The sequence below is a fragment of the Cervus canadensis genome, chromosome 2 (assembly GCF_019320065.1).
Source record: "Cervus canadensis isolate Bull #8, Minnesota chromosome 2, ASM1932006v1, whole genome shotgun sequence".
Taxonomy (NCBI): Eukaryota; Metazoa; Chordata; class Mammalia; order Artiodactyla; family Cervidae; genus Cervus; species Cervus canadensis.
Window position 1 is genome coordinate 59,856,223 of NC_057387.1, and position 21,898 is coordinate 59,878,120.

The window sequence follows — 21,898 nt, forward strand, 5'->3', positions numbered from 1 at the left end:
ACATAGGGATACAAGGAATTTAGTCGCTTCAAATTTCAAGTTTTTCATCAATCATACAAAGATGATAACAGCATCTACCAACAGGTTAAACATTGATGTGAGGTTGAAAATAGATAGTGGTCGGGGAACCCTACCTTGGCTCTCTGTGGTGATCTAAAAAGGAAGTAAATTCAAAAAAGAGGGGAATATATATGTAAGTATGGCTGATTTACTTTGCTGTATAGTAGAAACTAACACAACATTGTAAAGCAACTATACTTCAATATTTTTTTTAAAAGATAGTGGATGATAAACATTTAGCAGAGGTTCTGATGTAGAGTAAATATTCACCATTTGTTAACCATTACCATTTTTCCTTTGCTGCCACTAATTTTGGCTATAACAGTTTATACAACCTTAGAGATTATAAAACTTTAAGCTTAATCCTCCACATCTAACTAATTCAGTGTCTTAGATGCTTCATTATGAAGTCCCAACAGAGGAATTTGATTGGCTTAGGCCACAAAGTCACAACCGTGCTTATGAAATGTCTGCCTTTCCATTGGTTTCCACCCACAAGTGAATCAGCTATGTCTAGGAGATAGAGAAAATATGGAATCCAGGGGTTTACTGTCCATACAGCAGGAATTGTTGGTAGGTAAGCCATTTCCTTTAGGATGCACATGCAGGTTGAGGCAGAGATGGTAAAAGTCCCTAGTAAACTATGATCCCCCATTTAGCTTATATGATATAGATGTACTCTCAGTTTTGGCATATCATCTATTCATCGTTTAGGTCTCTGATTTTGGATTTTCATAATTTTCATGTTTCCACTATAGACCAAGTGTACTGGATGGTTTCCAGCTCTTCCTTGCCCTCTGATGACATGAGGTAGTGTTTGTATTGAAATAACTTATCGTCAATGTGACTGAATTGGTCAGTATTGTTTGTCACAGCAGGTCCACAGAATCAATCCAGGAGTGCCACAGTCCTGTTGCAATCAGGATTGATTATTATGGAAGCCAGCTGTGGCCCATCTATCTCATTGCAGATGGCCACAGCCTTTGATTCCATTGAGAAAAGTAATTTGTCACCAAAACCTCAAATGTTGCCTTCACAGTATTTTACTTTCAAAGACACGGGGAGGATAAATGACCACATGGAACTGAATGTGGATTTGTCAAACCTGTTACTGAGTCTTTTCTATGTTGCAAGTGCTGAAATGGTGGCTGTGGTTCCCAGTTCTAAAGTCCCTTTGTATAAACAATTTTCAGTAAGTTCAGCTAGACATAATTTGTGGTCCTTTCCCTTGCACAGACCTGGCATATCTGGGTTCACAGTTTTAGAAATCCATGTAATTCCCTATGAAAAGACAAATGTATCACTCCAGTCATAATAATATAATAGTATATGGAGTTTTTAACAAATGGTTTTATTGTTGTACTTATTACTTCCCAATTTCGATAAGCACTTAAGTTTCCATACAAAATTACTTTATTCATTTTTGTAATAAAGAAAGAAATAGATGAAATAGAAGTTTGATTTAAAAGTCTCTGTTTTGCTCCAGATAAGCTGGTTAAAAGACATTTGTTGAAGCTACTAAAGACCAATTTTCAAAAGCTCGCTGCTAATTTGAACCCTATCAAAGAACACACATATGTACACCCATTTTCAGTATAAATTAGGAAATATGAATAATTGAAGTGCTTTTGTGCTCTAAGTTTTCATTAAATATAACTCAAATGCTAGTCTCAGACTTCAATCTTGTGTCAGGTTTAGTTTAGCAAAATAAATTGGAGAAATAATGGACCAAGTAAAGTGTTTAATCAGGAAATCCACACAAACTGAACAAAAAAAATTTTTTTTGGAAAGATAGTGGATTTCTTGGATTCTTCTAAATGGATTTTAAAAATTATTTTTAAGGATATATTATTTTGGTCATTCAAAGAATTGATTTTTTACTACCTAACTGAAATCAGACTGCTATCTAGAGTAATCAATTCCCCCAAAAATGAAAAGACATGTCTCCAGGAAAGAATTCAGGAAATCGTGCTCAATAAAATTGCTGCTAAATCTTGAAAAAGTAAATGTAAAAGAAAATAAATGGCAGTAGATGTTTCTGAAACAAGCCAAGTACATTTTCAGCCTGTCATTTGATAATTTACAAAGCATATGTAATTCAGAAGATATAATACTAGGTAAAGTATATATGTTACTGTCCTCATTCTACATTTTTATTTAAAACAGCATATTATCAGCTTGGATTTTATGGATAAGCTGGAATGTAAGGCTTTAAGAAAGCTTAAGGAATTTATATAGTTAGACATCCTTGGATTCTGAATCCTCTCTAACCATATCTAGTCATCAAATACCTAGAGACTTGCTTTATTGTTTTGTCCTTTACATACAAATAAAGAAGTGATGATGTTTATCAGAAATTATGGTGGAAAGAAGAGCTCAAAGATCAATAGGTTAATATTTATAAACCACAATTCAAGTGATAAAATGTCTGCAGATGCATAAAATAAATATTATGCTAATGATAGACTATTGATTATAAAAAAAATTATCTTGCTCCAGGGCAACATCTTGCATTTGTTCTGTAGGTTGTAAGTATACTAGTCTCAGGTAGATATTAAGTAACAGTAATAATTATTGTTTAGTAACTCCAAAACTGATGTGAAGAGCAAAGGTCTCAATATGCTATCTATAGGGATTTTTATTTTTTAATTACCAAAGTTTTATAACTAAGACATGGAAAAATTAAAACCTTTTATAATGCTCTGTCAGATAAAGCAAAACATATACTAAGCAATATATTCTTTTGCTTTTTCACCTAGAAATCTTATAAATAAAAATCCCTATGAAAGTAATTTGTATTTTACTTAATATTTTCAACTTTTCAAAAATATCATATTTTCTATATTTGTAATTTATTTACAGTTTATGATAACCAAATGAAATGTGAATATATAGGAAGGTCAGAGAGAAATTACTATTCCCCACTCTGTGCTGTAGTTAGTCGTTCAGTCATGTCCGACTCTGTGCGACTCCATGGACTGTAGCCCACTAGGCTCCTCTGTCCATGGGGGTTTTCTAGGCAAGAATGCTGGAGTGAGTTGCCATGCCCTTCTCCAGAGGATCTTCCCAAGCCAGGGATCAAACCCAGGTCTCCTGCATTACAAGTGGATTCTTTACCAGCTGAGCCACCAGGGAAGCCCAAGAATACTGGAGTGGGTAGCCTATCCTTTTTCAAGGCAATCTTCCCCACCTGAATGAATCAAACTGGGGTCTCATGTATTGCAGACGGATTCTTTACCAGCTGAGCACCCAGGGAAGCCCATTCCCCATTATAGTTGATGATTTTAACATTCTTCTGGAACTCTCTTGCTTTTTCGATGATCTAGCGGATGTTGGCAATTTGATTTCTGGTTACTCTGCCTTTTCTAAATCCAGCTTGAACATCTGGAAGGTCAGGGTTCACGTACTGTTGAACCTGGCTTTTAGAATTTTGAGCATTACTTTCTTAGCATGTGAGATGAGTACAATTGTGTGGTAGTTTGAACATTCTTTGGCATTGCCTTTCTCTGGGATTGGAATGAAAACAGATCTATTCCCATCCTATGGCCACTGCTGAGCTTTCCAAATTTGCTGGCATATTGAGAGCAGCACTTTCACAGGATCATCTTTTAGGATCTGAAATAGCTGAACTTGAATTTCATCACCTCCACTAGCTTTGTTAGTAGTGATACTTCCTAAGGCCCACTTGACTTCGCATTCCAGGATGTCTGCCTCTAGGTGAGTGATCACACCATTGTATTATCTGGGTCGTGAATGTCTTTTTTCTATAATTCTTCTGTGTATTCTTTCCACCTCTTCTTACAATCTTCTGCTTCTGGTATGTCCATACCATTTCTGTCCTTTATTGTGCTCATCTTTCCATGAAATGTTCCCTTGGTATCTCTAGTTTTCTTGAAGAGATCTCTAGTCTTTCCCATTCTATTGTTTTCCTCTATTTCTTTGAATTGATCACTGAGGAAGTCTTTCTTATCTCTCCTTGCTATTCTTCTGGAGTGAGTAGCCATTCACTTGTCCAGGGGACCTTCCCAACACTGGAATCAAACCCAGGTCTCCCACATTGTAGGCAAATTCTTTACCAGTTTAGCTACCAGGGTAGCCCTCATGGGTGGAGGGATGTGGTCAAATATAGTTGGACTATAAAGAAACCTGAGTGCCGAAGAAGTGATGCTTTCGAATTGAGGTGTTGGAGAAGACTTTTGAGAGTCCCTCGGACTGCAAGGAGATCCAACCAGTTCATCCTAAAGGAGATCAGTCCTGAATGTTCATTGGAAGGACTGATGTTGAAGTTAAAACTCCAATACTTTGGTCACCTGATGCGAAGATCTGATTCATTGGAAAAGACCCTGATGCTGGGAAAGATTGAAGGCAGGAGGAGAAGGGGACGACAGGATGAGATGGTTGGTTGGCATCACTGACTCAATGGATATGAGTTTGAGTAAACTCTGGGAGTTGGTGATGGACAGGGAGATCTGGTGTGTTGCAGTTCATGGGGTCGCAGAGTCGGACACTACTGAGTGACTGAATTGAACTGAACTGTGGCCAAATAGCAAACAAGATAAAGTTTGGCTTTAACAATATAATCTGGCTCCCTATATTCCTCATTCCTGCCTTTTTATCATATCTAGAACTCAGAACCTCAAGGTCCTTGTATTTTTTTTCCAGATGACTGATCTGTGTGAGAAATAGATATAAGGGACTAGATCTGATAGACAGAGTGCCTGATGAACTATGGACAGAGGTTCATAACAGGGATCGAGATCATCCCCAAGAAAGAGAAATGCAAGAAAGCAAAATGGCTGTCTGAGGAAGCCTTACAAATAGCTGAGAAAAGAAGAGAAGCAAAAATCAAAGGAGAAAAAGAAAGATATATCCATTTGAATGCAGAGTTCCAAAAGAATAGCAAGGAGAGATAAGAAAGCCTTCCTCAGCAATCAATGCAAAGGGATAGAGGAAAGCAATACAATGGGAAAGACTAGAGATCTCTTCAAGAAAATTAGAGATACCAAGGGAACATTTAATGCAAAGATGGGTTCAATAAAGGACAGAAAATGTATGGACCTGGCAGAAGCAGAAGATATTAAGAAGAGGTGGCAAGAATACACGAGAAGAACTGTACAAAAAAAATCATCACGATCAGTGTAACATGATGGTGTGATCACTCACCTAGAGGCAGACATCCTGGAATACAAAGTCAAGTGGGCCTTAGGAACCATCACTATGAACAAAGCTAGTGGAGGTGATGGAATTCCAGTTGAGCTATTTCAAATCCTCAAAGATGATGCTGTGAGAGTGCTGCACTCAATAGTCAACAAATCTGGAAACTCAGCAGTGGGCACAGGATGGGAAAATGTCTGTTTTCATGCCAATCCCAAAGAAAGGAAATGCCAAAGAATGCTCCAGCTACCGCACAATTGCACTCATCTCACATGCTAGTAAAGTAATGCTCAAATTTCTCCAAGCCAGGCTTCAGCAATACTTTAACAGTGAACTTCCAGATGTTCAAGCAGGATTTAGAAAAGGCAGAGTAACCAGAGATCAAACTGCCAATACCCCCTGGATCATAGCAAAAGCAAGAGAGTTCCAGAAAAACATCTATTTTTGCTTTATTGACTATGCCAAAGCTTTGACTGTGTGGATCACAATAAACTGTGGAAAATTCTGAAAGAGATGGGAATACCAGACCACCTGAACTGCCTCTTGAGAAACCTGTATGCAGGTCAGGAAGCAACAGTTAGAACTGGACATGGAACAACAGACTGGTTCCAAATAGGAAAAGGAGTACGTCAAGGCTGTATATTGTCACCCTGCTCATTTAACTTATATGCAGAGTACATCATGAGAAATTCTAGGCTGGAAGAAGCACGAGCTGGAATCAAGATTGCCTGGAGAAATATCAATAACCTCAGATATGCAGATGACACCACCCTTATGGCAGAAAGTGAAAAAGTACTAAAGAGCCTCTTGATGAAAGTGAAAGAGGAGAGTGAAAAAGTTGACTTAGCTCAGCAGTCAGAAAACTAAGTTCATGGCATCCGGTCCCATAACTTCATGGCAAATAAATGGGGAAACAGTAGAAACAGTAGCTGACTTTATTATTATTTTTTTGTCTCCAAAATCACTGCAGATGTTGATGAAAGACTCTTGAGAGTCCCTTGGACTGCAAGGAGATCCAACCAGTCCATCCTAAAGGAGATCAGTCCTGGGTGTTCATTGGAAGGACTGATGTTGAAGCTGAAACTTCAATACTTTGGCCACCTGATGTGAAGAGCTGACTCATTTGAAAAGACCCTGATGCTGGGAGTGATTGCAGGCAGGAGGAGAAGGGGACGACAGAGGATGAGATGGTTGGATGACATCATTGACTCAATGTACATGAGTTTCAGTAGGCTCCGGAAGTTGGTGATGGACAGGGAGGCCTGGCATGCTACAGTTCATGGGGTCACAAAGAGTTGGACATGACTGAGCAATTGAACTGAACTGAACTGAATCTCTCAGGAGTCTTTCTGCCTTGCAATCAAAATGCTTGAAATACTTGAACCTTTAATTTCCTCATCATTTCCTCACCCCTCTTGTTCTGTTGGTCCTGGCAAAGTCTTAGGAAGAAAGCAAGGTCATGCGCCAATTTAGGAATGACTATTAATTTCCATTTTTTTATCAGGTGACTTTCATTTTGAAGGAAATTTTTCTCTTCAGTCATTAGTTAATCCTTTATCCTCTTATTCACTCAACAACTATTTAACAACCAGTCATGTACCAGGTGTTGTATTAATTTCTTTTGTAGAAAAATGATGGACAAAGATCTAGTTCTAGCCTTCAGGGTTTTATTTTCTTCCAGCAAGTACTTCTGTGACAAACTAAGTATAATTGTAATTAATGCAATGTTGCAAGGACAAGATGTTAAAACACCAATATCCTTCCTGAGTCTGGGGTATTAGGTAAGATTTCTTGAAGAAATGATTGCTAGCTAAGATATGAAGATGCATAGAAGTTTGCAAGCTAAAGCAAATATTGATTACACAATAAAAATCTACAAAAATAGACTTAGAAAGGAACTCAAAGATAAATCAGACCCAACTTCTGAAACCAAGGAATTTCAAATATAAAGCTAAGATGAGATGTATCTATAAATAGAAGAGAGAAAGTGTTATAAGAAATATATAAAAAGGTTCAGTGATGGTTCAGAGGAAAAAATGAAAGTATTTCCAGATTGGAGGAAAAAGAATAGAATTATATATGGGCTTTCAGATATGGTATGGTGAATGAAGAAAGAATGAAGAGATGGAGCCAAAACAAAAACAATACCCATTGTGGATGTGTCTAGTGATGGAAGTAAAGTCTGAGGCTGTAAAGAGCAATATTCCATAGGAACCTGGAATGTTAGTTAGGTCTACGAATCAAGGCAAATTAGAAGTGGTCAAACAGAAGATGGCAAGAGTGAACACTGACATGTTAGGAATCAGATAACTAAAATGGACTGGAATGGGTGAATTTAACTCAAATGACCATTATATCTACTAGTGTGGCAAGAATCTCTTAGAAGAAATGGAGTAGTAAACAAAACTACCATAGTAAAAAGAAGAGTCCAAAAATGCAGTACTTGGATGCATGCTCAAAAACGACAGAATGATCTCTATTTGTTTCCAAGGCGAACCATTCAATATCACAGTAATCCAAGTCTCTGCCCTGACCAGTAATGCTGAAAAAGCTGAAGTTGAATGGTTTTATGAAGACCTAAAAGACCTTCTAGAACTAACACCCCAAAAAGATGTCCTTTTCATCATAGGGGACTGGAATGCAAAAGAAGGAAGTCAAAAGATACTTGGAGTAACAGGTAAATTTGGCCTGGGAGTACAAAATGAAGCAGAGCAAAGGCTAATAGAGTTTTGCCATGAGAACACACTAGTCATAGCAAGCACCCTCTTCCAAAAAAAAAAAAAAAAAAGAGAGGACTCTACACATGGACATCACCAGATGGTCAATACCAAAATCAGATTGATTATATTCTATGCAGCCAAAGATGGAGAAGCTCTATACAGTCAGCAAAAGCAAGACCAGGAGCTGAAGGCTCATATCATGAACTCCTTATTGCCAAACACAGACTTAAATTGAAGAAAGTAGGTGAAACCACTACACCATTCAGGTATGACCTAAATTAAATCTCTTACGATTATACATTGGAAGTGACAAATAGATTCAAGGGATTAGCTCTGATAGAAAGAGTGCCTGAAGAACTATGGATGGATGTCATGACATTGTACAGGAGACAGAGATCAAGAGCATCCCCAAGAAAAAGAAATGCAAAAAGGCAAAATGATTGTCTGAGGAGGCCTTACAAATAGCTGAGAAAAGAAGAGAAGCTAAAGACAAAGGAGAAAAGGAAAGATATACCCACTTGAATGCAGAGCTCCAAAGAATAGCAAGGAGAGATAAGAAAGCCTTCCTCAGTGATCAGTGCAAAGAAATAGAGGAAAACAATAGAACGGGAAAGACTAGAGATCTCTTCAAAAAAATTAAAGATACCAAGGGAACATTTCATGCAAAGATGAGCACAAAAAAGGACAGAAATCGTATGGACATAACAGAAGCAGAAGATATTAAGAAGAGGTGGCAAAGATACCCAGAACATCAACACAAAAAAGATCTCCATATTGAGATAACCATGATGGTGTGATCACTCACCCAGAACCTGACATCCTGGAATGCGAAGTCAAGTGGGCCTTAGGAAGCATCACTACAAACAAAACTAGTGGAGGTGATGGAATTCCAGTGGAGCCATTTCAAATCCTGAAAGATGATGCTGTGAAAGTGCTTCACTCAATATTCCAGCAAATTTGGAAAGCTCAGCAGTGGCCACAGGACTGGAAAAGGTCTATTTTCATTCCAATCCTAGAGAAAGGCAATTTCAAAGAATGTTCAAACTATCACTCAATTGTACTCTTCTCACATGCTAAGAAAGTAATGCTCAAAATTCTCTAAGCCAGGCTTCAACAGTACTTGAACCATGAACTTCCAGATGCTTCAGCTGGATTTAGAAAAGGCAGAGGAGCCATAGATCAAATTGCCAACATCTGTTGGATTGTCATAAAAGCAAGAGAGTTCCAGAAACACATCTACTTCTGCTTTATTGACTACGCCAGCCTTTGACTGTGTGGATTACAACAGACTGTGGAAGAGACGGGAATACCAGAACACCTGACCTGCCTCCTGAGAAATCTGTATGAAGATCAAGAAGCAACAGTTAGAACTGGACATGGAACAACAGACTGGTTCCAAATTGGGAAAGGAGTACATCAAGGCTGTATATTGTCACCCTGCTCATTTAACTTATATGCAGACTACATCATGAGAAATGCTGGGCTGGATGAAGCACAAGCTGGAATCAAGATTGCCGGGAGAAGTTTCTCCGGCATATCAATAACCTCAGATATGCAGATGACACCACACTTAGGGCAGAAAGTAATGAACTAAAGAGTCTCTTGATGAAAGTGAAAGAGGAGAGTGAAAAAGTTGGCATAAAACTCAACATTCATAAAACTAAGATCATGACATCTGGTCCTATAACTTCATGGCAAATAGAAGGGGAAACAATGGACGCAGTAAAAGGCTTTATTTTTGGGGCTCCAAAATCACTGCAGATGGTGATTGTAGCCATGAAATTAAAAGACACTTGCTCCTTGAACGAAAAGCTATGACAAACCTAGACAGCATATTTAAAAGCAGAGACATTACTTTGCTGGCAAATGTCCATCTAGTCAAAGCTATAATTTTTCCAGTAGTCTTGTATGGATGTGAGATTTGCACTATAAAGAAAACTGAGAGTCTAAGAATTGATGCTTTTGAACTGTGGTGTTGGAGAAGACTCTTGAGAGTCCCTTGGACTACAGGGAGATCCAACCTGTCCATCCTAAAGGAAGTCAGTCCTGAATATTCATTGGAAGGACTGATGTTGAAGCTGAAACTCCAATACTTTGGCCACCTGATGCAAAGAATCGACTCACTGGAAAAGACCCTGCTACTGGGAAAGATTGAAGGCAGATGGAGAAGGGGATGACAGGTGATGAGATGGTTGTATGGCATCACCAACTCAAAGGACATGAGTTTGAGTAAACTCCAGGAGCCAGTAGTAGACAGGGGAGCTTGGCGTGATGTAGCCCATGGGGTCGCTAAGAGTCAGACATGACTGAGTGATGGAACTGGACTGAATTGATGGTGAATACTGTGTTGCACTACCCAGGTCTCTCTTCATGATCAAAATACTCATTCCCAAAGATCCTGTAAATATTGGTGCTAAGAGCTAGGAGCTGTGTTCTTCTCCAGTGTTTGCTTTTGACAGAAAGGAACATGTTTCTCCCAAATTTATACCTCTTTTGGGGGGATGCTTTTAACCAGAAATTAGCATGGCATCACAAATATCTGAGTGTTTCCTTGTTTGAGCTAAACTCCAAAGAATCATCTCAATTTCAGAGCTTACATATCATCACCTGCAGTTGTATTACATTTCAACCTCCCACTTCTGCCCACTGCTGCTTTCATTTCTCTCCCTTCACAATTTTTCTCATGGCACTGCCCAATAAACCTCTGTACACAAATCTCTGATTTTCAGTGTTTGTTTCCAGGAAAGCTAATTTATATCAGTTGGCACTGAGAATGGTGCTAGGAAGTAGACTATAAAATGGAATTTTGGATTTGGACAGACCAGCTGGCCATGATGATTTCATCACTCTTGGTGACTGAAGTGTGGAGTATGGATAGCTGTTGATGGACAATTGTAGGAGGACAATTGTTAAAACTTTCTTTTTTTCAGTAGTGGTGAGTTGGATGTGGGATAGGTTATTGGTGGAAGGGAATGTGCCAACAGGTGCAGTATCTTAAGTGTTGAGAGATTTGAAGGAAATTGTAATTATAGGTGTAATGGCTTGGATGGCTCTGTTGAAAGAATCTAGACATTGGAGAAAGCCATTGGAAGGCTGAGAGTAATCACCAATTTCAATCTAAATGTGAAAGCCAGGGGGCTCCCTTAGATAATGTGAAAAAGATTCTCATTTCCTATAGTTTGAAAGCAGAAGAAGCTGAAGGTCAGCCTAGGGTTTAGTTATAAGTAACAAATCTCCAGTGGAAGTTGAATTCTCCATGTTAGCAAACTTGCTATGCCAAGGTGAAAAATCAGTTATGATTTTGTGCTCTAAAATTCTTGAATTTTTGGATTTGCTAAATTTTCTGGGACTACAGAAGTGGTCTACTGCTCCCAGTTAAAGGCTACCTTCTCTCCTCATGCCAGACCAACAAATAACATCAAATCACAATAATAAATCCAGCAGATAAATGCTGAGCCTCTTAACTGGGGAAAAGAACTATACACAATGGCAAGGAGAATGACAGGATTCCCAAATAATAATCAAAATAGAAGGAAGAGAATTTATTATGCACATAAGATTGGAGTGGTAACTAGGATGAGGGAAGATGTTGACTTGCTGAAAGCAATGGAGATAATTAGTAGAACATGTTTTTTTCCTAGGTAAGTGGCAGCTATCAAGAGTGTTGTTTACATACACAATTTTAAAAAAGAATTCATAACTAGAAGGATGAAGCCAATAGCCATAAATAAATCATATATCTTGCTCAGTTTCTATAATTGAGCCTGTTTGCAGGTCTAGAATCATCATTGACTGAATAAAAGGTTCCAGGAAGAAAGGTCTTATAATACTAATGCTACAGTGAGTAAACATAATACCCCGATTCTTTACCTAAATAACCCCTGACCTTCTGCACTGGGAAAAGAGGATTAGTCAGATATTTTGAGGACTACTGGATACCAGTTAATCTTGATATAGTGTACCTGTTAGAGTGGAGTATGAGGCCCAAGAGGAGACATATTTGGTATTTGTCAAAACCAACGATGCATTGATTCCTTCATTCTATGGAGTAAGAGCTATCATAGGGAAGGCCAAGCAGAATTCTCTGAATCCTCTCCCTTAAAAGTGTATCCTAAGATAGTTAATCAAAATAACACTGCAATCTGGAAATAATAGTAAATACTACTGCAATTATTAAAGACTTCAAGGATGTAGAGATAATTGTGTGTCTACCAGAACAATGGGTATTTTTGGCCACATGAACATTTAATGTTTCTTAGTTCAATAGTTTCATAGTTCAATTCTCCATGTCCCCATGATAGCTTCCATTTAATTCTGCAGTCTAGTTTCTATGGAAACACAGATTGAGCCTAGAAGATGACAACACACTTCTTCAGACTCAACTGAGTAGCAATACCAATTGAAGCTGTTATGCCAAATGTGCTATCTTTGCTAGAAAGATTAACATGGCCTTAGGCATATGGTACATTACCAGTGAACTGGAGCATGCACTCTTTTATCTCTATCAACAAGATGGACCAGAAGCAAATTGAATTCTCATAGAGTGAACAGAAGTACTTATTTACTATCTTATCTTATTTACTATTGCTTGCTCTCTGTCAAAATATAATCAGAAGATATCTAGACCACATATACATGCCATATAATATCACATTGGACTGCCACATTGATGACATCATGTTAATCAGACCAGGTGAGCAAAAAGTGCCAGACACTGAGGGCATTAGTAAGTATGTACACTCTGAAGGATTGAAAATAAACCTTAAAAATATTCAGGAAACTGACTCATCAGTGACATTTTAGGGGTCCAGTGCATGCCAGCACATCTTTTCCAAAGTAAAGACAAATGGTTGCATCTCATATTCCTACCACTAAGAAATAAATATGGTATGTGGTAGGCTTCTTCAAGTTCTGGAGGAAGCAGATTCCACATTTAGAATTATTGCCCCAATCCATTTACTGAGTGACATGGAAGGCTGCCACATACAAGGAATATGCTCTGTGTAATCCAGGCTGCATTTCAAATAGTCTTGCCACTTGGGCTATACAATCTGGCCTTCCCTCTGGTATTAGGTATCTTGGTGGGTAAAACTCCAAGAAAGAATCGTTATATAGACATGCAGCGATCTGGCATCAGTCAAGCCATCTGCAGCATAGAATTACACACTGTGCAAATAAACAACTCCTTGTGTGCTACGGACTTCTGATAGACATGGCGAATTGAACTATGAAACATCAAATGCTCATGTGGCCAGACATGCCCACTGTCCTGGCAGACCCATTGAACTATAAGTCGGGCAGGCCCAGTTTTAGGATGGAATATGAATAGAGCCATGGAATACAAGAGAATTGAACAGGTTGCCCAGAATCACATGTCATCTATCATAGTTGTACTGTCATTTTTTCATGGGCTTGTCCTATGGCCACATGAGGGAGTGTCCTTTATGACCAGGTGATAGAAAAATGGCTGACTATGTTTCAGCAGTTTGGTTGGCTTAGAATGTGAGTGTAAGTGCAGGAGAACTCCACTCAGGAATGATCCCAACTGTGTGTTAAGGGGAGATTTTCTCATTTATCACAGCTTTGGTCAATGCCCCAAATTTAGCATTCTATGTGGAAAGAACTCTAGTTTAAATATATATGGACTTATAGGCAGTGTCAAATGACTCAGCTCATTGGTTAGGTGGTTTGAAAAGAGAAAGAAAAGAGAAGTCAGAATAAGGAGGTCTACAGAAGAGAAATGTGAATAGATCTATGTGAATGGGCATAAAGTAAGGTGATTTTAGAAATGCATGTTAATTTCCACCAGAGAGCATTTAATACAGAAAAGTTGCTAATCAACCAAGTAAAATAAATCAAGCAGTCAACTGGTTGACCTCAATCAGTCTTTTGTTACCAGCCAATCAAATGCTGCCAAAAAGAACTTATGAACAGAGTAGCCATGGTGGAAAGGATAGAGTTCCAGATTATGTGCACCTACTTACAAAGACCAATCTAACTACCACTATAATTTAGAGTCCAATATGTTGACTTGGAAGAAAAGCCATGACAAACCTAGATAGCATATTAAAAACCAGAGACATTACTTTGCCGACAAAAATCTGTCTATTCAAAGCTATGGTTTTTCCAGTAGTCATGTATGGATGTGAGAGTTGGACCATAAAGAAAGCCAAGCACTGAAGAACAGATACTTTTTAACTGTGGCGTTGGAGAAGACTCTTGAGAGCTCCTTGGACTGCAAAGAGATCAATCCAGTCAATCCTAAAGGAAATCAATCCTGAATATTCATTCGAAGGACTGAAGCTAAAGCTCTAATACTTGGCCACCTGATGCTAAGAACTGACTCATTCGAAAAGACCCTGATGCTGGGAAAGATTGAAGGCAGGAGGAGAATTGGACAACAAAGGATGAGATGGTTGGTTGTTATCACCAACTCGATGGACTGAGTTTGAGCAAGATCCAGCAATTGGTGATGGACAGAGAAGCCTGGCATGCTGCAGTCCACAGGGTCACAAAGAATTGGACATGACTGAACAACTGAACTGAACTGAGCTGATATCATTCTATCTTACCCCCACTTGAGAAAAGCTGCCTTGCCAAAAGCCATGTTCCATTTTCAGGGCAGCTTGTATCCAGCAACTGGTAAATACAGAGATACAAAGGCCTGGATGGCTGCTTTACCTAGTCTGGGGATCTCTCTCAAAGACCTTCCCCATTTTCAAGTTCTCAGTAGGATCAGTTGAATCCACTGATGTGAGAGCTACTTCGACCTCTGCCTGTTTCCTTGCTCTTTTCAGGTATCATTCCAGGGAGCACACCCCAGTGGATGCATTTCACAGAGTCAGCTTCTTAGAGATTCCATGACAGGAGAAAACATATACAGAGAGGATATTTCCTTTAAGGAATCAGCTGGTATAAATTAACAGAGGTGAAAAAATAATCGGTATGAACACTAACTCATGTTGTTGAAATTTAGGGAGTGTTGGGAAACACGCTTGGGAAGAGGGATAAAGCCAGATCATAAAATACTGAATGTCAGGACATTTGTCTGAAAGCCTAATTTAATTGGCAGTGTGGACAGTCATAGATTTTAGAGAAAGCAATGAGAATGATCAGAATTTGCTATCTGAATATCAAACAGTGTGTAAAAGGCATTGACACGGAAGAAGAGTTCACACTGAAGAACAATTCAATGAATTACCTTTAGTGTCCTAAGGAAGAAAGCATTGTTTTGGGCAATGGTAGTGAAAATGGAGGGCCTCCCTGGTGGCTCAGATGGTCAAGAATCTGTCCGCAGTGCAGGAGACCTGGGTTCAATCCCTGGGGGTAGAAGATTCCCCAAAGAAAGAAACGGCAACCCACTCCAGTATTCTTGCCTGGAGAATTCCATGGACAAAGGAGCCTGGCAGGCTACAGTCCATGGGGTTGCAGAGTCGGACATGACTAAATAACTAACACACACACACACACACAGTGACAATGGAAATGGTGGGGAAAATTCTGATGCAAGAGAATGTGAAGGTAAGCAGGTTTGGTATTTGACTTGATATAAGTGAGAAATGGCAAAATGCAATATTTCTGGAATTTTGAGAAAGACATTTTGAGGCCTTTATAAAACTCTTTAGAAGAACCAGGAAGAGCCAGTTACTTGGGTTTCCCTGGAGATAATATTCTAAAAATCTTCAAAGAGCATGTGGAAGCTTTTTGTTCAGCACTTCTCTGCTATAATCCTCCCAGCTAACTACAGAACTGTTTCCTAATCTCTGTGCCCATTTTCTCCCTAGCTTCAGCATGCTCCATTCATCCAGTGGTTTTATTCTTTTGGGGATTAGCTGGGGCAAACTGTGACCAGGCCATCAAAACTGTGACCATCTGCTTCTCTATACCACAAACTAGGACTATTGTATAGGTCCCTTTTAAAGGCAAAGTTTCTTAATGACCCTAAGCTTTGACTTAATCATTCTTATTGTAGTATTACTCAAACATATTTAAACATAAAAACAGATATAAACTGTAGGCTTACTGGCCTTATATGAGTGTTATTGAGTGTTAAGCTAGCTTTTTCTCTCTCCTCTTAGAAAGAGAGAAAGTGAAGTCGCTCAGTCGTGTCCTACTCTTTGCGACCCCATGGACTGTAGCCCACCAGGCTCCTCCATCCATGGAATTTTCCAGGCAAGAGTACTGGAGTGGGTTGCCATTTCCTTCTCCAGGGCATCTTCCCAACCCAGGGAAGTCTCTGGAAGTCTCCTGCATTGCAGGCAAACGCTTTACTGTCTGAGCCACTAGGGAAGCCCCACTGGCCTTATATAACCATGTATAAGAAAAACCGTTTTATAAGTTCAAGTCAATAAAAACTATAAAACTCATAAAATTTAAATTAAGATCATTAGTTTAATGGACAGATGAAGTTGTTTTGTGGAAATTAAATTGCTACTCACAACCTAAATGGCAATCAGGTTCTTTTAAGCTTGGAATGCTAGCACTATCTTTTCACTTGCTATGACTTAATTCGCTCATCAGTTTCTATATTCAAACAATAGAAAAATCTTTATCAGGGTTTCAAATGACATTAGTTGGCCTTTATTGAGCAGGTACCCTTCATTTATCTATTAAGTTTACTTCTCATTAGCCTGAGAAAATTAAAAGGGTGCAGCTCGATCCAGTAATGTCCTGCACACAAATGTGTATCTGAGAGCCACAAGTGAGTTATAGTTTATGGTTTAAAGAGCTATCATTCAGAAGATCCACAATATGATTATTGTAGAAATTTTAGGCTAAACATACATCTATAGCTTTAAGAGCTCAGGACTCAAGAACTTTTATTTTAAAATAAAATAAAAAAGTTCCTTGGTCCACTGATAGACTGTAAACTGTTACAGTGATGTTTGGGGGTCTTCCTTTGTTCTTTTGGATTAATGGCAAGCAATTCTATAGGATTTCATCTCAATATACAAAGCCCTGTTATATGCAAAATACTATGTAAGATTCCATAAATTGATGTTTATGAACCAAAATTTGCATAGTCTTAGATTTGCTGGATTTCTTTCTTTACTAAATAATCTCTGACACACAATGCTTGATGATTCTAAGAAGTTTTTAGAGATGAGTGACACTTTCACAATCCTTATGAAGGTTGTTTGCATGAATACTGTGAAAGCTGTCTTGGATTGGTAATGATATTTAATTATTATTCTTAGCTTTTATTTACAAGTTCCTTCTAGTTTAACTTCATCATTCTCCACTTGGCTGTATATTGCTTATTTAACTCTATACAGGGAAGCAAGTCACAATTTTAACACTAATTTTTGCCCTCTAATCTTACAACTTGACTCTATGATAGGTATTGTGAATCATATATGAACCATCCATATCACCTAATCCTAATCTCTTCCTCAAAATTTAATTGTACTGAGTAACATTTCATTGCTACCATGGAGTAAGATTTCCAGTGGGAATTAAGAATGGCAAGGTAAGTTTCAGGGCCATTTGCCACGTTGAAATGAGAACCCATCAAAATAGTTTGAGAGTTACTATTCTAATTAGCATGAGACCCCAAACCAGGTTATTTGTCTTTGTCCTCAGCTCTCCTCTAGGAAAGTCACATCTAATAATGTGTTTGTTAAGTAACTAAATTATCTTTATGTAAACTAGTTTTCATAGTTTATTGCTTCAAATCCTAAGAAAGAATGTGGAAAGGATCCTTAGTGTAATTCTAGCCATAATAGGTCAAATTTGGTATAAAACCAGTACACGTTGGATCAAATCCAGAAGGGTTTATTACCAAATGAACCAGAAGGTTCTAATCATAACATTTTCACATTGAACATGGTCCCACAGAATGGGTTTTAAGGATAACATAATGAAAATGTAGTACAAAGAGAATGACATGGGTGGTTCTTTTGTTGGATAAGGGATATAGGTAGAATAAGGGATAAAATAAATGTCCTAAAGAATACAGATGAAAATGACATAGGGAACCTGAGTCTGAAGTTACTTTAAGCACTGACCTTCAGGTATGAAAGGCAAATAAAACAAAGAAAACAAAGTAAAGTCTATGAAATTTTTTTGAACGTCAGAGAAGTTCCTGGCAAAAATCATTTGAAACTGTTCTACTAAAATCAGTTCAACATGTTCAGCATTATTATTATTTTTATAACTGATTTATTTATTTTAATACTGTTGACCATTGCAATAAACCAGACATCAGAATTTTTTCTGGCACTTTTCTAGAACAGTGGCCCACATATTTTCCGCTCTTTGGGTTATTTAAGGCATTCATTTGTCTTCTAATTTTCCTAGATGTCTTAATTATAAAAATACAGATTTAAGACAATGAGAAAAAGGCTTTTTTTTTAAAATGAAAGTTGCTATGGGTTATAGGTAACCAAACAGAACCTTGTCATATAGTATTTCATTTCATATTTTCACTGTATTTCTTTATTATTTACATAAAGGTCTTGTCCTTGAGATATATAATAGACTTTGGTAAGTACAAACCAGTGGCAGTAGTTTTGGAAGAAAGATTGGTGGTTAGCTGATGGTTGCAGGTTTAAATATCAGAAGCTCTGGTTTTTAAAAGAAGGCTTTTAGTGCTCAACTCTTTCTACAAAGTGAAACAGGATGTGGGTAGTGACATATATAAATCCAACACTTTTCCTTGTGAAAACAGAGATTACTGAGATAATCTGTTTATACAAATCTGTTTCTGAGTTTAATTTCACAAATTGTCTTAAAGTCACAGCTGATGGGATTCTCTTTTCTAGTTGCTTATTTTTCTGTCTAAATCTACATGTGTATAAAAATTACAAAGTGACTAGCTGGAGTTACATTAAAAGAGTTTTTAGACTTTGTGGCATCTTAACCAAAACTTTACTTTTTTATTTTGCCTCTACCTAAGAATATGCATCCAGAATGATATATATATAATACATATAAAACTAAGTAACAACTGATAATAGTTGTTATTTAGGCAAAAACCTCCTGATTAATTCAGTGAATGAAACTCACACTCTGCTTTATCAATTTGTGCTTTTTTTCAAAGCAAATGGTAACAGCTGTATCTAGAATACTGAAATTATAGGATACCAGGACAAGTGAATGTGCAGATTTTAGATCTGGGAGCTGGGTATAGTCTGATTTCGTCTTCTCCACCTTCGTATAATCCCCACATATTCCTTTATCCATGACTAGCTGTTCCCACACACTTTTTGCCTCTGGAATTTTTTTCTGTTTATGCCCTGTCAACCATTTCTTCTATTGATTGCCAACTATGTCCTCCCAGAGCTCTATTTTCCCACTAGGAGACATTTTCTGAGTTCTTCCAGTGCCTACATTAAAGAAAAGGAGACAATTTTGAGCAAAAAGGTATTTATAAATTTTTTTCCTGAAAATTAGAAAAATTTTAGTCTCCCTCAGACTGAAATTTGTTCACATAATGTTACATGTAGTAACAAAGTCATATAGAACTGCATTGTCTTTTTGCATATAAATAACTTCTCAAAACCCATGCAGGTCTTTGAAAGTGAAAATTGCTCAGTTGTGTCTAACTCTTTGTGACCCCATGGACTACACAGTCCATAGAATTCTCCAGGCCAGGATATATAGTGGGTAGCCTTTCCCTTCTCCAGGGGATCTTCCCAACCCAGGGGTTGAACCCAGGTCTCCCACATTGCAGGCAGATTCTTTACCAGCTGAGCCACAAGGGAAGCCCAAGAATACTGGTGTGAGTAGCCTATCCCTTCTCCAGTGGATCTTCGTGACCCAGGAATTGAACCGGGATCTCCTGCATTGCAGGCGGATTCTTTACCAACTGAGATCTCAGGGGTCTTTAAGAGTATAGTAATTCACAGATTGTGTTTATATAATGCTGAAACATCCTACTGGAAAATTCAGTCAAGTCATTCAGTTGTTTGGTTCACAGAACATCTAACATTTGGATATTGATTTGATTAGAAGATATCAAAGAATTGTTTCTTAATATCTGTGTAAATAGATATTACTTAAATAATGATACAAGTATTTTTAAGTTATCTGGTTTCAGCAGACACAACTTTGCAGATGCTATTAACACCTAGAGACTAATTTATGTATTGTGAGCTCATTGCTGATATTTTTTTCTATAATCAGGCTTATTCTAAGAAAAATGTTAGTTTTAGTTCATCACACAGGTTCATTTAAATTATACATGTCACATAATCAATAGGTCTTTATATACACATACATATATATGTAAATTAACAGACAACTCAAAGAATTTGGTTCTAACACAGAGTTATTTTATCCCGCAGTGATATATCAAAACAGTAACTGAAAAATTCATTTCTATTCTTTCATAAAAAGTGTAAAATAAAGAATTTATACAGGAAGGGAGAGAGATTGTTTTTAAAAAAAAGAATTTACCTAATCTTATATTGGTGTGAATGTAAGAACTCTTCATCAAGAAAAGTTACTATTTATTTCACTATTAGTATCAACTATTTTTGTCAAATGAATATTTGTTTATCAATTTAATCAATTTTTGAATTTCTTTCCTTCCTTCATAATTCCTTAAGTATTTACACAATTCTTAATGTGAGCAGGCATTTTGTACTAAATTTACTTGAAAATATTTGCATGAAAAACATTTATTTACATGAAAAAGATTTACATGAAAAACACCAACCACACTGTTGATTTTGTTTTTCTTTTGAATTTATTTTTAATACTTTTTATTAAAATTTTCTAAACTTGTCTCCACTCACACATACATCATTACACAGAATTTAAATAATTACCAAATAAAAAAATTCCTGAGGCTAATTTAACCAGATTAATCTGCTGTAATAATGGAATTTCTTGGTCACAATAAGCTAAATAACTTATTGACTTTTTGCCCCTTAATCTAATTTAGCAAGTGTTTATTAAGTATCCATTTTATACTTGAAACAATATGGGTACATAATAGTTATTTGGGTTAATTACAAGGTTCAGTACAGTCAAAGCAGATACAGTGATTTAAACATATGGAAATGGCATTTGTACATTTTGTTTTTGTGATACGGTTGTACTTCTCAACTCAACTTTATCCTTATGCTTTTTTTTTTTAATTTGTGTGAATTTATTTATTGTTGAATAAGCATGTGTAATACTAGTTTCAGTCCCTAAATAAATTATATAGCAATAAACTTTATTTTTAAACATCCTGAATTGAGATCTCCCCTCTTTTAAAAAAAATTGTTTATTTTTAATTGGAGGATAATTGCTTTACAATATTGTATTGGTTTTTGACATATATAAACATGAATCAGCCACAGGTACACTCATGTCCCCTCCCTCTTGGACTTCCCTCCCACCTCCCATATCATCACACCCCTTTAGGTCCTCACAGAGCACAGGATTCGGGCTCCCTGTGTAATACAGCAAATTTCCACTGACTATCTAACTTTGTATACGACAATGTATATGTTTTCATGCTACTCTCTCAATTTGTCCTCCCCTTCTTATTTTTTGAATGGAATATTAAGGTAATTATTGGTTTATAGATCTTATATGGATAATTCATGTAGTTAAAATTGTGATTTAATAAAACAATTGGAATTTCAAATAATTTGATAAACTAAAATTCAGACAAGTTCAGACATTAAAATTTCCACTCTTTACAAAAAGAAAATTATCTTGCTTGCATATAGCATGCATATAGCATGACTAAATAGCTTGGGAATTTATATTACTTCTTTTAAGTACTTTTTTCTCATTTCTATTTTTCACCCATGTATGTATATCATGATATCTCATATTTACTAAAATCTATACTAAATTATTATAATGACTTCTATGTGAATTTGCATTTTTTGTTTCTTCAAAGAGTCAAGAAAAAGTATTAACTATTAGAAATAGAGCTTCTGTAACTATATATAGTTTCTGCAATGTAATAGGATATAACTCTAACCAGTCCATCCTAAGGGAGATCAGTCCTGGGTGTTCAT